Raw genomic sequence first — 15,413 nt, 5'->3', positions numbered from 1 at the left:
CATTTCAGGTCGACGACTTTTCATCAGAGCCGCTGGTGAAAGGTCATCAACCTGAAACATTAACACTTCTAATGGTAGTGAAGCATAGGGAATGAGAAGTAACCCAGTGTTAGTGGAGCAGCCAATGCTTTCAACACATGAATCATGAAATGATCATTGAGGTAGGGTGTGCCAAGGCTGAATGAGAGAGAATGCATGAGAATTTTGTGTTGGCCACCAGGAGGTATGGGAGCTTTGAAAAGAAGGGGAAACAGTGAAGAGGTGTGGACAGTGGCTGCAGTGTTTTGAATGATTTGCAACTTGTGAAGGTTTGGCCACAGGGAGACAGTCCAACTTTTTTGAGAAGCTGAGCCCTTGGGTATGGTGGCATGGTCTGGAATTTGCCAGCCAAAGAAGGAGGAAGGAAAAGCAGGTAATATTGAAATGGTGAACAAAACAATCTTGGCAGTGGAACAAAGGTAGGGGAGGGAAACTCAGCTTCCAATGGGGAGAGGGGGAATAGTGCACTGCAGCAACAGGGCAAGGGAGATTGATGGCATGAAAGCCAGAATTATGCAGCTGCTGGTGTGGGAGCTCTTAATCTGTCCAATATTGCAAGTTTAAAAGTAATGAGCAATCACATTGAACAAGGAGATTCTTGCTATCTTACAATTCCACCTTTTGAGAAGGAACGAGGAAGGCCAGGTTAGAAGTTATCACTTGTAATCAGATGCACAGGCGGCACAGTGGTTAGCACCGCAGCCTCACAGCTCCAGCGACCCGGGTTCAATTCCGGGTACTGCCTGTGTGGAGTTCTCCCTGTGTCTGCGTGGGTTTCCTCCGGGTGCTCCGGTTTCCTCCCACACGCCAAAGACTTGCAGGTTGATAGGTAAATTGGCCATTAGCAATTGCCCCTAGTATAGGTAGGTGGTAGGGAAATATAGGGACAGGTGGGGATGTGGTAGGAATATGGAATTAGTGTAGGATTAGTATAAATGGGTGGTTGATGGTCGGCACAGACTCGGTGGGCCGAAGGGCCTGTTTCAGTGCTGTATCTCTAAAAACTAAAAATAAACTGTTGTTCCTTAAAAGAGTTAAGCATGTTTGTGTTTTCCCCCGCCTCTTAACAAAAGGATGACGAATTTGCAAGTGAAACGGTATCAATATGAAGTATAGCCAATTTTAGTATTAACATAACAGAGCTATACTCATAGAGTTTCTTCATTATACAGTGTCAGAGATGGTTATCAAGTGTTCAACAAAAGTAGGTTAGATGCAAAGGAAAAGCACACAAGACATTGTTGACTTATTGCCCATTAATGTACAATTAGAATATTGTTCATTTATACTCATTATGATGTAACCATTTCCAGTATTTACTACCATATACTGGCACTCGCTCGTTAAATCTTCTACCAGACAAGAAGATACTGGTCTTGTCTGAATCGGTGAAATTACTCCAAATAGATGCAGAGTCTAGCAGGAGAAGGAAACCTCAGTCACAAGTGCCTTTGATGTAACTTAGCTATATTTCAATGTCCTCTGGCCACTAGGTACAGGTTATGGAGCTGTCCAGACTATTGGTGCTAGCTTAAGACTTTCAAATACAAAGAAAACACACATGCCATTACAAAACTTGGTAATTCCAAGCACAAAGAAAATTTTTTTTTTAAATTTATTTAGGAATTTCATTAGGAAATTTTAACAAAACTATCAGGAATCAAGCTCCCCAATGAGCATCTGTCAAATCTGAACCTCTTTTTGAACATCCCTAACATGCTGTGTTGACAATGCCTTAAACCAATCTTCTTGTGCCATTCAGCAGCTGTCAAGACAGCAAAGGAAATCAACATAGTGTTCCTTTGGACTATGTTCAAATCTACAGAAACATCAGTAACTGAGATTAATGTTACAGTCAGAGCTACCATCTGGCCCTTGTGCCAACAAAGATTTTTAGTGTAATCAGCATCGAACCCTCGCCATCCACTGCACACCACTTCTGTGCAAGGAATTCTTCAAGAAGAAAAATACAGAGACACAAGCATCAGTAATGTCCTTGCTAGACCACAGTTTGGATGTGAGAATGAAAAAAGGCCAACTAAAATTCAATTTGAAATAGCAGATCTTTTCTCCCTATCCAGAATAGGAAATATCTCAAGAAAATTTGCATGAAATAAGCTTTTTCCAAAATCACACCACAAATATAGGACTTATATCTGATTATTACAGAAAGAGCAGTGAACTCAGCTTACCAAATAGCTCAGTTAGGTTAAAAGCAAAATGCTGCAGATGCTAGAAATCTGAAATAAAAACAAGAAATGCTGGAAATACTCAGCAGGTCTGGCAGTATCTGTGGAGAGAAAAACAGACTTAACCTTTCAGGTCTGATGAAGGGTCACTGACCTGAAACGTTAACTCTGCTTCTCTCTCCACAGATGCTGCCAGACCTGCTGAGTATTTCCAGCATTTCTTGTTTTTAGCTCAGTTAGGTTAAGATGGTGAGCACTGAGGTACACAGATCATGGAGGCCCCAGGCTATGCTGGATTATCTAATCTCAGTTGAGTGGTGGCACAGATTTGACTCTGGGTTAGAACTAAAGTTTAGCCCATGTTCCCGTCTTTGACAGTAATCCTGCAGAAAGTGAATGGGTGAAGGCAGAAATCTGGCTGAGCTGTGACTCTCTTCCTTTCCCCATTGCCAAACTCTCAACATTTACTGCCTATGTTCATGCATGAATAATGGGTACTTGAACAAGGTACTGAATGAAGGGCAACCAGTGAAACTGTATCCCTGTAACAACAATTTGCATTTATATAACGCCTTTAATATGGTAAAATGTTCCAAGGTACAAGAGGCAACACCAGCAGCAATGGAGGGAATAGATTCTTAAACGTTTTTTTTAAAAAAGACAGGGAAAGTTGAGAAAACTTAATGTGGGAGCTTAGTTTTTATAAATAGGGGCAGAGAACAAAAGCAAAGAGGTAATGTTAGATCTACATAAATTTATATATAAACTGGTGTGTCCAGACTTGGAACACATGCACCATTTTTGATGCTCTATAAGAAGGGTATCCAAGTCATGTGTGCAGAACCAATGCACTAAAATTCTACCATGGATGAGAGGCTGTAGTTATAAAGAGAAACTATTGAAATTAGCCCTCTTGAGCAGAACAGAGGCAGGTAATAGAGACTTGATGAAGGGATTTGATAAGGTAAATTGGGGGATTAACTTATTTCCACTGTATAGTGATTTAATAACTGAGGGCATCAATTTAAGATCATCACCAAACAGCAAGGAAATAAATTGGAAGAAATTTTGCTCTACAGCGGATGGTTAGGAAATGGGAATATCCTACCTAAGGGTGGCGCAGTGGTTAGCACCGCAGCCTCACAGCTCCAGCGACCCGGGTTCAATTCTGGGTATTGCCTGTGCGGAGTTTGCAAGTTCTCCCTGTGACCGCGTGGGTTTTCGCCGGGTGCTTCGGTTTCCTCCCACAGCCAAAGACTTGCAGGTTGATAGGTAAATTGGCCATTATAAATTGCCCCTAGTATAGGTAGGTGGTAGGGGAATATAGGGAGGTGGGGATGTGGTAGGAATATGGGATTAGTGTAGGATTAGTATAAATGGGTGGTTGATGGTCGGCACAGACTCAGTGGGCCAAAGGGCCTGTTTCAGTGCTGTATCTCTAAATAAATAAATAAAAAATAAATACTCAAAACAGTGGTGAAATCAGAGTCCATAGCCTTTAAAAGGGATATGGATAAATATTTGAAAAATAAATTTACAATTTAAAAGTTCTTGGAACTTCTAGTTTGATTAAGGATAAAATCAACAGTTTAAAGGGATTTGCAGTTGTTGGTTGATCTAACTCACAAAAATTGTTTAAAGATTTCTCAATAATTCAGTCATTTTAAGAATTAGGATACTATAGATTCAGCCAATGTAGGCTGGAGGACAAACCAAGGCTATGATGCAGTTAGAAATGGGTAGAGACATGGACTAAGTCAGCTTGTTTTTTTTCCCCAAATTCATGTGGGCATCATCAGAACGACCAGCATTTATTACCCACCCCTAATTGCCATGAGGAAGTGGTGAACCGCTTGAACTGCTGCATTGTAACAGCTTGATACAACTGAGTAGCTTGTTAGGCCACTTCAGAGGGCAGTTAAGAGCCAACCATGTTGGTGTGGGCCTGGCCACATATCAGCCCAGGCCAGGTATGCACAGCCAAAGGACATTTGTAAATCAGCTGAGGTTTTAAGACAATCTGACAGCATCGTGGTAACTTTTGGTGATGCCAGCTTTTTACTTCCAGAATTGAAATTCTCAAACTGCTATGGTAGGATTTGAAGTCCCACCCACAAGACTTAGAATGCAATGTTATCAATTGGGGATCTTGAGTACATAAGAACACAAGTAATAGGAGCAGAAGTAGACCATATGGCCCATCGAGCCTGCTCCGCCATTCAATACGATCATGACTGATCTTGGGCTTCAATTCCACTTTCCTGCCTGCTCCTCATAGCCCTTAATTCCCTGCAAGACCAATAATCTATCTATCTAAATGTATTCAATGATGGAGCATCCAAAGCCGTCTGGGGTAGAGAATTCCAAAGATGCACAACCCTTTGAGTGTAGTAATTTCTCCTCATCTCAGTCCTGAATGATTGGCCCCTTATCCAGAGCCTGTGTCCCCCTGTTCTAGATTGCCTGACCAGTGGGAACACTCTCTCAACATTGACCCTAATAAGCCCTTTCAGAATCTTGTAGGTCTCAATGAGATCGCCTCTCATTCATATAAACTCCAGAGAATATAGGCCCAATTTACTCGGCCTCTCATCATAAGACAGCCCCCTCACCCCAGCGACGAATTTGGTCATTAGTAACATAGAGGGATTTCTATAGTCAGATAGGATTCGGCTAGCACTGTACATGTGAAACGCACTTTGATTAGATCCAGTTAAAATCAGCAACTAGCTTATAGTACATTAGATTTTTACAACCTAACTTCTTTTTGGTTCTAAAACTTTAAAAAAAATACATTTAAATCCTTGAAATAAATGCAATGCAATTGCTACATTTTTTAACTCTGTGTTTCTCATTACAGCACAATACACTGGCCCAACAAAATCTAAGACACTGCAATGTGCTTTTAACCTATTTTCCAATTTCAAATAAGTTACTTGATATTTCAAATATGATACCTGATTTTATCAGGCTCCTTGTTGTGATGAGAAGTCTCAACATGGATGCTCATGAGAACAAGTCAAACTGACCGCCCGATCTTTTTTTAATGCCAGATATTGAGCAAATACTTCCATCCTCAAATTTCGAATGTTCTTTTCTTTTGGGCCTCCTTGTCTCGAGAGACAATGGATACGCGCCTGGAGGTGGTCAGTGCTTTGTGAAGCAGCGCCTGGAGTGGCTATAAAGGCCAATTCTGGAGTGACAGGCTCTTCCACAGGTGCTGCAGAGAAATTTGTTTGTTGGGGCTGTTGCACAGTTGGCTCTCCCCTTGCGCCTCTGTCTTTTTTCCTGCCAACTACTAAGTCTCTTCGACTCGCCACAATTTAGCCCTGTCTTTATGGCTGCCCGCCAGCTCTGGCGAATGCTGGCAACTGACTCCCACGACTTGTGATCAATGTCACACGATTTCATGTCGCGTTTGCAGACGTCTTTATAACGGAGACATGGACGGCCGGTGGGTCTGATACCAGTGGCGAGCTCGCTGTACAATGTGTCTTTGGGGATCCTGCCATCTTCCATGCGGCTCACATGGCCAAGCCATCTCAAGCGCCGCTGACTCAGTAGTGTGTATAAGCTGGGGGTGTTGGCCGCTTCAAGGACTTCTGTGTTGGAGATATAGTCCTGCCACCTGATGCCAAGTATTCTCCGAAGGCAGCGAAGATGGAATGAATTGAGACGTCGCTCTTGGCTGGCATACGTTGTCCAGGCCTCGCTGCCGTAGAGCAAGGTACTGAGGACACAGGCCTGATACACTCGGACTTTTGTGTTCCGTGTCAGTGCGCCATTTTCCCACACTCTCTTGGCCAGTCTGGACATAGCAGTGGAAGCCTTACCCATGCGCTTGTTGATTTCTGCATCGAGAGACAGGTTACTGGTGACAGTTGAGCCTAGGTAGGTGAACTCTTGAACCACTTCCAGAGCGTGGTCGCCAATATTGATGGATGGAGCATTTCTGACATCCTGCCCCATGATGTTCGTTTTCTTGAGGCTGATGGTTAGGCCAAATTCATTGCAGGCAGACGCAAACCTGTCGATGAGACTCTGCAGGCATTCTTCAGTGTGAGATGTTAAAGCAGCATCGTCAGCAAAGAGGAGTTCTCTGATGAGGACTTTCCGTACTTTGGACTTCGCTCTTAGACGGGCAAGGTTGAACAACCTGCCCCCTGATCTTGTGTGGAGGAAAATTCCTTCTTCAGAGGATTTGAACGCATGTGAAAGCAGCAGGGAGAAGAAAATCCCAAAAAGTGTGGGTGCGAGAACACAGCCCTGTTTCACACCACTCAGGATAGGAAAGGGCTCTGATGAGGAGCCACCATGTTGAATTGTGCCTTTCATATTGTCATGGAATGAGGTGATGATACTTAGTAGCTTTGGTGGACATCCGATCTTTTCTAGTAGTCTGAAGAGACCACGTCTGCTGACGAGGTCAAAGGCTTTGGTGAGATCAATGAAAGCAATGTAGAGGGGCATCTGTTGTTCACGGCATTTCTCCTGTATCTGACGAAGGGAGAACAGCATGTCAATAGTCGATCTCTCTGCACGAAAGCCACACTGTGCCTCAGGGTAGACGCGCTCGGCCAGCTTCTGGAGCCTGTTCAGAGCGACTCGAGCAAAGACTTTCCCCACTATGCTGAGCAGGGAGATTCCACGGTAGTTGTTGCAGTCACCGCGGTCACCTTTGTTTTTATAGAGGGTGATGATGTTGGCATCGCGCATGTCCTGGGGTACTGCTCCCTCGTCCCAGCACAGGCATAGCAGTTCATGTAGTGCTGAGAGTATAGCAGGCTTGGCACTCTTGATTATTTCAGGGGTAATGCTGTCCTTCCCAGGGGCTTTTCCGCTGGCTAGGGAATCAATGGCATCACTGAGTTCCGATTTGGTTGGCTGTATGTCCAGCTCATCCATGACTAGTAGAGGCTGGGCTGCATTGAGGGCAGTCTCAGTGACAGCATTCTCCCTGGAGTACAGTTCTAGGTCGTGCTCAACCCAGCGGTCCATCTGTTTGCGTTGGTCAGTGATTATGTCCCCCGATTTAGATTTGAGGGGGGTGATCTTCTTGATGGTTGGCCCAAGAGCTCTCTTCATGCCATCATACATTCCTCTGATGTTTCCGGTGTCTGAGGCCAGCTGAATATGACTGCATAGGTGTTGCCAGTAGTCGTTTGCGCAACGCCCAGCTGTTCTTTGTGCAGTACTTCTGGCTGCTTTAAGTGCTGCGGATGTTAAATCGCTGGGGGCTTTCTTGTAGTTCAAAAGTGCAATGCTTCCATCCTCAAATTTCGAATGTATAATCAAAGAAAATAACACTGAGGTGTTTACATCTTTCTAACAAAAAAATGGCTGAATTCTCTCTATCCTCAATACTACCTATACAATAATTTTTAAAGTGACTCCTCAAGGTTCCTAATCATGTGGACATTCCAAATCAAGTAATGTTTTTTTTAAACGTCAGCCGAGACGGCCAATATTAACAGACTGCACAATCATGAAGGTCATCGTGGCTGAGCTCAATCCTGTCCTCAACAAACATCCATGAGGAATCACTGAATAGGCATCAGGAGCAGTGTTGCAGCTGATTACTTCTCTCTCCTATCACCCCCACATCCCCTCCACTTCCTCCCCCCGCTTCCCAGGTCAACTGCAGCACCTGTACCAACACATATACTGGCTAACTTTGCAGAAACCAAGTAACAAGCTTGGGAGCAACCAAAGTGCAGCCACTGACTGAACTCACCTGACTTTTAGTTTCATTCAGAGGACTGATTATCAGGAATACATATTTTTGATTAAAGATGGATAATCTGGTTAACAAAGTCCAAAACATGAGCATTTCCACCCTACGGTCTCTTCAGGGCTTCAACAGACAACTTGCACTTACACAGCACCTTTAACATAGAAATATGTTCCAAGGCACTTCACAGGAGCGTTAAATAACAAAATAAGGAGATATTAAGACAGGTAAACAAAAGGTTAGTTGAAGAGATAGGTCTTACAAAGAGGAAAGTGAGCAGCAGAGGGGATTAGGGAGGGAATTCCAGAGGTTAGGCTTAGACAGCTGAACAGATGGCTGCCAATGGTGGAGTGATTAAAAATCAGGGATGCACAGGTCAGAATTAGAGCAGCAGAAAGATCTTAAAGGGTTGTAGGGCTGGAGAAGGTTGGAGAACTAGGAAGGGGGTGAGGCCATGGAAAGATCTGAAAACACTATGAGAATTTTTAAATTGAGGCTTGCAGACTGAGGGCCAATATAGGATATAGTATCCACTACAGGGATGATAGGTAACAGGACTTGGTGCGAGTTAAGATACAGGCAGAAGACTTTTGGATGTGGTTAAATTTATGTAGGGTGAAATATGGGAGACTGGCCAGGAGAGCAGAGTAGTCAAGTCTGAAGGTAATGAAATACAGTGAAGAGAGTCAGTAGTCCTGGATGTGTATATACTCTGGGACTAAGCAAGGATCATGATGCAGTTCACAAATAGTTATGCTCCTCATTTCGATCAATTCTATTTATAAATACTCTCCTTCAAAAGAAAAAATTAATATTCCCAATATATCCCCGAGTAATAGTGCACACAATGCCACATGCAACACAGCTGTTAACAACAATGCAGGCATTTCTAAAGTACTTCACTACATTACACAGAATCTACAACACAGAAACAGGCCATTCGGTTCAGCTGGTTTATGCCAGTGTTTATGCATCACACTAACTTCTCCCACCCTGCTTCATCAAACTCCATCAGCAGAAGGTTGTATTTCTTTCTCTTTCATGAACTTACCTAGTCTCCCCACAAATGCATCTATGAAGCACTTCGGGATGTTTGAGAAAAGTTGCTTTCTTGTTTAACTCTTAATTAGTACTTTGATTTACTATTGCTAGATTTTACTTCAACATCAGCATACTAAATATCAATAACCCGTAAAACCAATGCAACATACCATGGATTTGCATTTCATGATTAATGAAAATTTGTGGACTTTTCCAATTGAAAACAACATTTAAAAAGGAAAAAATTAAGCTGCATTACACACATATTATATTCCTAGTTCCTGAATTGTAGCCTCGACAAATCTGAGGACAATGGAGGGAAGGAAATATCAGAGTATCAGCCCAGTTTCAAGTATTAATTGGGACAGGCTTGTAAGAGCTACACAATCCTTCCTCAATTCCCACATCACACAAGCAGCACCATTTCAGTCCTTCTGTGATCGAGCAGCACACTAGGTGAACTGTCAAACGACAAGGAACCAGCTTTTGTACCGCATAATAAATCCAAACTCTGGGATAAACCATTAGGGAGAAAAGGACATGCAGGATAAACTTCAAAAGAATGGAGGTAAAATGATTTATAGACACAGAGGAGAAAGTAGATGAGAAGAACCTCGCCTCCCTGAAGCCATTATCAACAACTCAATGGGCCAGAAATCAACACCTGAAGTGCACAGTGCTCATGCAGATCTGATTTAAAATTAATAATGCATTTTTTTAAAAATGAAGCCCCTTGGTGAGCATTTTGAGAGTATAGGGCACAAAAGGCTCTGCATTATCCAATAACAAGTCCTGCAACCAGGAAAGAGACAGTCTAAAACACAGATTTTAGTGGATCTTTATTCTAAATTTATATTAAAATTTACATCCATCTAAAAAAGGGGGAAAAAAAGCAACCCAGGTCACCTTTCGAAAATGTTAGTACAATGATTTATGTATGTTCAAATTAATATGTATAGACACTGATACCTAGCAGACAGCCCAGGAACATGCTGAGAAACTGAAAACAAAGAACAAAGAACAGTACAGCACAGGAACAGGCCATTCGGGACAGGCGGCACAGTGGCGCAGTGGTTAGCACCGCAGCCGCACAGCTCCAGCGACCCGGGTTCAATTCTGGGTACTGCCTGTGTGGAGTTTGCAAGTTCTCCCTGTGTCTGCGTGGGTTTTCTCCGGGTGCTCCGGTTTCCTCCCACATGCCAAAGACTTGCTGGTTGATAGGTTAATTGGCCATTATAAATTGCCCCTAGTATAGGTAGGTGGTAGGGAAATATAGGGACAGGTGGGGATGTGGTAGGAATAACCAGGGCCGGATGAAATGTATAAATGGGTGGTTGATGGTCGGCACAGACTCGGTGGGCCAAAGGGCCTGTTTCAGTGCTGTATCTCTAAACTAAACTAAACATTCGGCCCTCCAAACCTGTGCTGATCTTGATGCCTGCCTAAACTAAAACCTTCTGCACTTCCGGGGTCCTCATTCCTCTATTCCCATCCTATTCATGTATTTGTCAAGATTCCTCTGAAACGTCACTATCTTCCACCACCTCCCCTGGCAGCAAGCTCCAGGCACTCACCACCCTCTGTGTAAAGAATTTGCCTCGCACTTCCCCTCTTAACCTTGCCCCTCTCACCCTAAACCTATGCCCCCTAGTAACTGACTCTTCCACCCTGGGAAAAAGCTTCTGACTATCCACTCTGTCCATGCCGCTTATAACTTTGTAAACCTCTAACATGTCGCCCCTCCACCTCCGTCGTTCCAGTGAAAACAATCTGAGTTTATCCAACCTCTCCTCACAGCTAATGCCCTCCAGACCAGGCAACATCCTGGTAAACCTCTTCTGAACCTTTTCCAAAGCCTCCACAACCTCCTGGTAGTGTGACGACCAGAATTGCACACAATATTCTAAGTGTGGCCTAACTAAGGTTCTGTACAGCTGCAGCATGACTTGCCAATTTTTATACTCTTGGCCCTGACCGATGAAGGCAAGAATGCCGTATGCCTTCTTGACTACCTTATCCACCTGCGTTGACACTTTCAGTGACCCGTGGACCTGGACGCCCAGATCTCTCTGCCTGTCAATACTCCTAAGGGTTCTGCCATTTACTGTATACCTCCCACCTGCATTAGACCTTCCAAAATGCATTACCTCACATTTGTCTGGATTAAACTCCATCTGCCATTTCTAAACCCAAGTCTCCAACCGATCTATATCCTGCTGTATCGTCTGACAATCCTCATCATTATCCGCAACTCCACCAACCTTTGCGTTGTCCACAAACTTACTAATCAGACCAGCTACATTTTCCTCCAAATCATTTATATATACTACAAACAGCAAGGATCCAAGAACTGATCCCTGCGGAACACCACTAGTCACAGCCCTCCATTCAGAAAAGCACCCTTCCACTGCTACCCTCTGTCTTCTATGACTGAGCCAGTTCTGTATCCATCTTGCCAGCTCACCTCTCATCCCGTGTGACTTCACCTTTTGTACCAGTCTGCCATGAGGGACCTTGTCAAAGGCTTTACTGAAGTCCATATAGACAACATCCACTGCCCTTCCTTCATCAATCGTCTTCGTCATTTCCTCAAAAAACTCATTCAAGTTAGTAAGACACGGCCTCCCCTTCACAAAACCATGCTGCCTCTCGCTAATACGTTCATTTGTTTCCAAATGGGAGTAAATCCTGTCCCGAAGAATCCTCTCTAATAATTTCCCTACCACTGACGTAAGGCTCACCGGCCTATAATTTCCTGGATTATCCTTGCTACCCTTCTTACAACAAAGGAACAACATTGGCTATTCTCCAGTCCTCTGGGACCTCACCTGTAGCCAATGAGGATACAAAGATTTCTGTCAAGGCCCCAGCAATTTCTTCCCTTGCCTCCCTCAGTATTCTGGGGTAGATCCCATCAGGCCCTGGGGACTTATCCACCTTAATGCTTTGCAAGACACGCAACACATCCAACGTTGCTGAAGGAAATTGGGGTGGAGATAGTGGAAGGATTTACCAGAGGATTAGAGAGTGACAAATGTAACACCCTTATTTAGACAAGGGTGTAAGAACACAAGAGCATCAGTAGTAGGAGCAGGAGTAGGCTATTTGGCCCCTTGAGCCTGCTCCATCATTTAATAAGATCATGGCTGATCTGATTGTGGCCTTAACTCCACTTTCCTGCCTGCCCCTGCCATAACCCTAGACTCCCTTATAGATCAAAAATCTGTAAAAACTGTCCAAGAAACTACAGACCAGTCAGTTTAATGTCACTGGTGGGGAGGGTATTAGAAACAATAATCAGGAAAAAAGTCAACAGGCATTGGAGAGGTTTGAGCTAATTAAGGAGAGCCAGCACAGATTTGTAAACGGCTGGCGTGCTTGACTAATCCAGTTGAATTTTTTGATGACAACTTGCAGGTGATAGGTAAATTGGCCATTGTAAATTGCCCCTAGTGTAGGTAGGTGGTAGGGAATATGGGATTACTGTAAGGTTAGTATAAATGGGTGGTTCTTGGTCAGCACAGACTCGGTGGGCCGAACGGCTTGTTTCAGTGCTGTATCTCTAAATAATTAAAATAAATAAAACACCTCCTTTTTGATAACGACATGACCCAGACTATCTACACTCCCTTCCCTAGGCTCATCAGCCACCAAGTCCTTCTCTTTGGTGAATACTGATGCAAAGTACTCATTTAGTACCTCGCCCATTTCCTCTGGCACATAGATTCCCTCTGTCCTGGAGTGGACCAACCCTTTCCCTGTTTGCCCTCTTGCTCTTTATATACGTATAAAAAGCCTTGGGATTCTCCTTTATCCTGTTTGCCAATGACTTTTCATGACCCCTTTTAGCCCTCCTGACTCCTTGTTTAAGTTATTTCCTACTTTCTTTATATTCCTCAACGGCTTCGTCCGTTCCCAGCCTTCGAGCCCTTACGAATGCTTCCTTTTCCTTTTTTATTTTATTTATTTTATTTTATTTAGAGATACAGCACTGAAACAGGTCCTTCGGCCCACCAAGTCTGTGCCGACCAACAACCACCCATTTATACTAACCCTACAGTAATCCCATATGCTCTACCACCTACCTACACTAGGGGCAAATTATAACAGCCAATTTACCTACCACCTGCAAGTCTTTGGGAGGAAACCGGAGCACCCGGAGGAAACCCACGCAGACACAGGGAGAACTTGCAAACTCCACACAGACAGTACCCAGAATTGAACCCGGGTCCCTGGAGCTGTGAGGTTGCGGTGCTAACCACTGCGCCACTGTGCCGCCCTAGGCTTACAATATCCCTCGTTATCCAAGGTTCCCGAAACTTGCCAAACTTATCCTTCTTCCTCACAGGAACAGCCGGTCCTGGATTCTAATCAACTGACGTTTGAAAGATTCCCACATGTCAGTCGTTGATTTACCCTCAAAAAGCCGCCTCCAATCTAAATTCCTCAGTTCCTGCCTAATATTGTTATAATTAGCCTTCCCCCAATTTAGCACCTTTACCCAAGGTCTACTCTTAGCCTTATCCACAAGTACCTTAAAACTTATGGAATTAAGGTCACTGTTCCCGAAATGCTCCCCTACTGAGACTTCGACCACTTGGCCGGGCTCATTCCCCAATACCAGGTCCAGTACGGCCCCTTCCCTAGTTGGACTATCTACATATTGTTTCAAGAAGCTCTCCTGGATGCTCCTTACAAATTCTGCCCCATCCAAGCCCCTAGCACTAAGTGAGTCCCAGTCAATATAAGGGAAGTGAAAATCACCCACCACTACAACCCTGTTACCTTTACATCTGCTGCCGTGATGAAATTCAGTTCTTGGTTATTCTTTAACTACTTGGTAGGTGGGAGAGATTGCTGCACTATTACCAACTAGAGAACAGGCCATCCTCAACTGAGTACTGTGTAATGAGAGAGGAATAATTGACAATCGAGTGGTGCGAGACCCTTTGGGGATGAGCGACCATAATATGATAGAATTCTCCATCAAGATGGAGAGTGACGTAGTTGATTCGGAGACTGGGGTCCTGAATCTTAGTAAAGGAAACTACGAAGGTATGAGGCACGAGTTGGCTATGACGCATTGGGAAACATTACTTAAGGGGATGACGGTGGAGAGGCAATGGCAAACATTTAAAGAGCACATGGATAAACTGCAACAATTGTTTATTCCTGTCTGGTGCAAAAGTAAAATGGGAAAGGTAGCCAAACCATGGCTTACAAGGGAAATTAGAGACAGCATTAGATCCAAGGAAGAGGCATATAAATCCGCCAGAAAAAACAACAGACCTGAGGACTGGGAACAGTTTAGAATTCAGCAAAGGAGGACCAAGGGATTGATTAAGAAGGGGAAAATAGAGTACGAGAGCAAGCTTGCAGGGAACATAAAAACTGACTGTAAAAATTTCCATAGGTATGTGAAGAGAAAATGATTGGTGAAGACAAATGAAGGTCCCTTACAGTCAGAAACAGGGGAATTTATTATTGGGAACAAAGAAATGGCTGACCAACTAAATGCATATTTTGGTTCGGACTTCACAAAGGAGGACACATATCAGAAATGTTGGGGAACACAGGGTTTAGTGAGAGGGAGGAACTGAAGGAAATCAGTATTAGTAGAGAAATGATTTTGGTGAAATTGATGGGATTGAAGGCCGATAAATCCCCAGGGCCTGATAATCTGCATCCCAGAGAACTTAAGGAAGTGGCCCTAGAAATAGTGGATGCATTGGTGGTCATCTTTCAAGATTCTATAGACTCCGGAACAGTTCCTACAGATTGGAGGGTAGCTAATGTAACCCCACTATTTAAAAAGGGAAGTAGAGAAAAAACAGGGAATTATAGACCAGTCAGCCTGACGTCGATAGTGGGGAAAATTCTAGAGTCCATTATCAAAGATGTTATAGCAGAGCACTTAGAGAACAGTGGTAGAATCGGACAGAGTCAGCATGGATATACGAAAGGGAAGTCATGCTTGACAAATCTACCAGAATTCCTCGAGGATGTAACTAGTAGAGTTGATGAGGGGGAGCCAGTGGATGTGGTTTATTTGGACTTTCAGAAGGCTTTCAACAAAGTCCCACATAAGAGATTAGCATGTAAAATTAAAGTGCAGGGGATTGGGGGTAGTGTATTGCGATGGATAGAAAATTGGTTGGCAGACAGGAAACAGTAGGGATAAATGGGTCTTTTTCCGAATGGCAGGCAGTGACTAATGGGATAACGTGGGGATCAGTGCTCGGACCCCAGCTATTAACAATATATATTAATGATTTAGATGAGGGAACTAAATGTAATATCTCCAAATTTGCAGATGACACAAAACTGCGTGGGAGGGCGAGTTGTGTGGAGGATGCAGAGAGGCTTCAGGGTGATTTGGACAAGTTGAGTAAGTGGGCTAATGCATGGCAGAT

General features: G+C 43.7%; 1 protein-coding gene across 1 annotated transcript in view; it reads right to left on the bottom strand.

Annotated features, from left to right (window-relative positions):
• Nucleotides 1–15,413, bottom strand: part of suclg1 (succinate-CoA ligase GDP/ADP-forming subunit alph) — a 140,545-nt gene that overhangs the window by 25,851 nt on the left and 99,281 nt on the right. The gene's annotated exons all lie outside the window — the stretch shown is intronic.

This window comes from Heterodontus francisci, chromosome 1 (assembly GCF_036365525.1).
Source record: "Heterodontus francisci isolate sHetFra1 chromosome 1, sHetFra1.hap1, whole genome shotgun sequence".
Classification (NCBI taxonomy): domain Eukaryota; kingdom Metazoa; phylum Chordata; class Chondrichthyes; order Heterodontiformes; family Heterodontidae; genus Heterodontus; species Heterodontus francisci.
The sequence above is the reverse complement of the archived record's forward strand: the minus strand, read 5'-3'. Positions and strand labels throughout refer to the sequence as shown.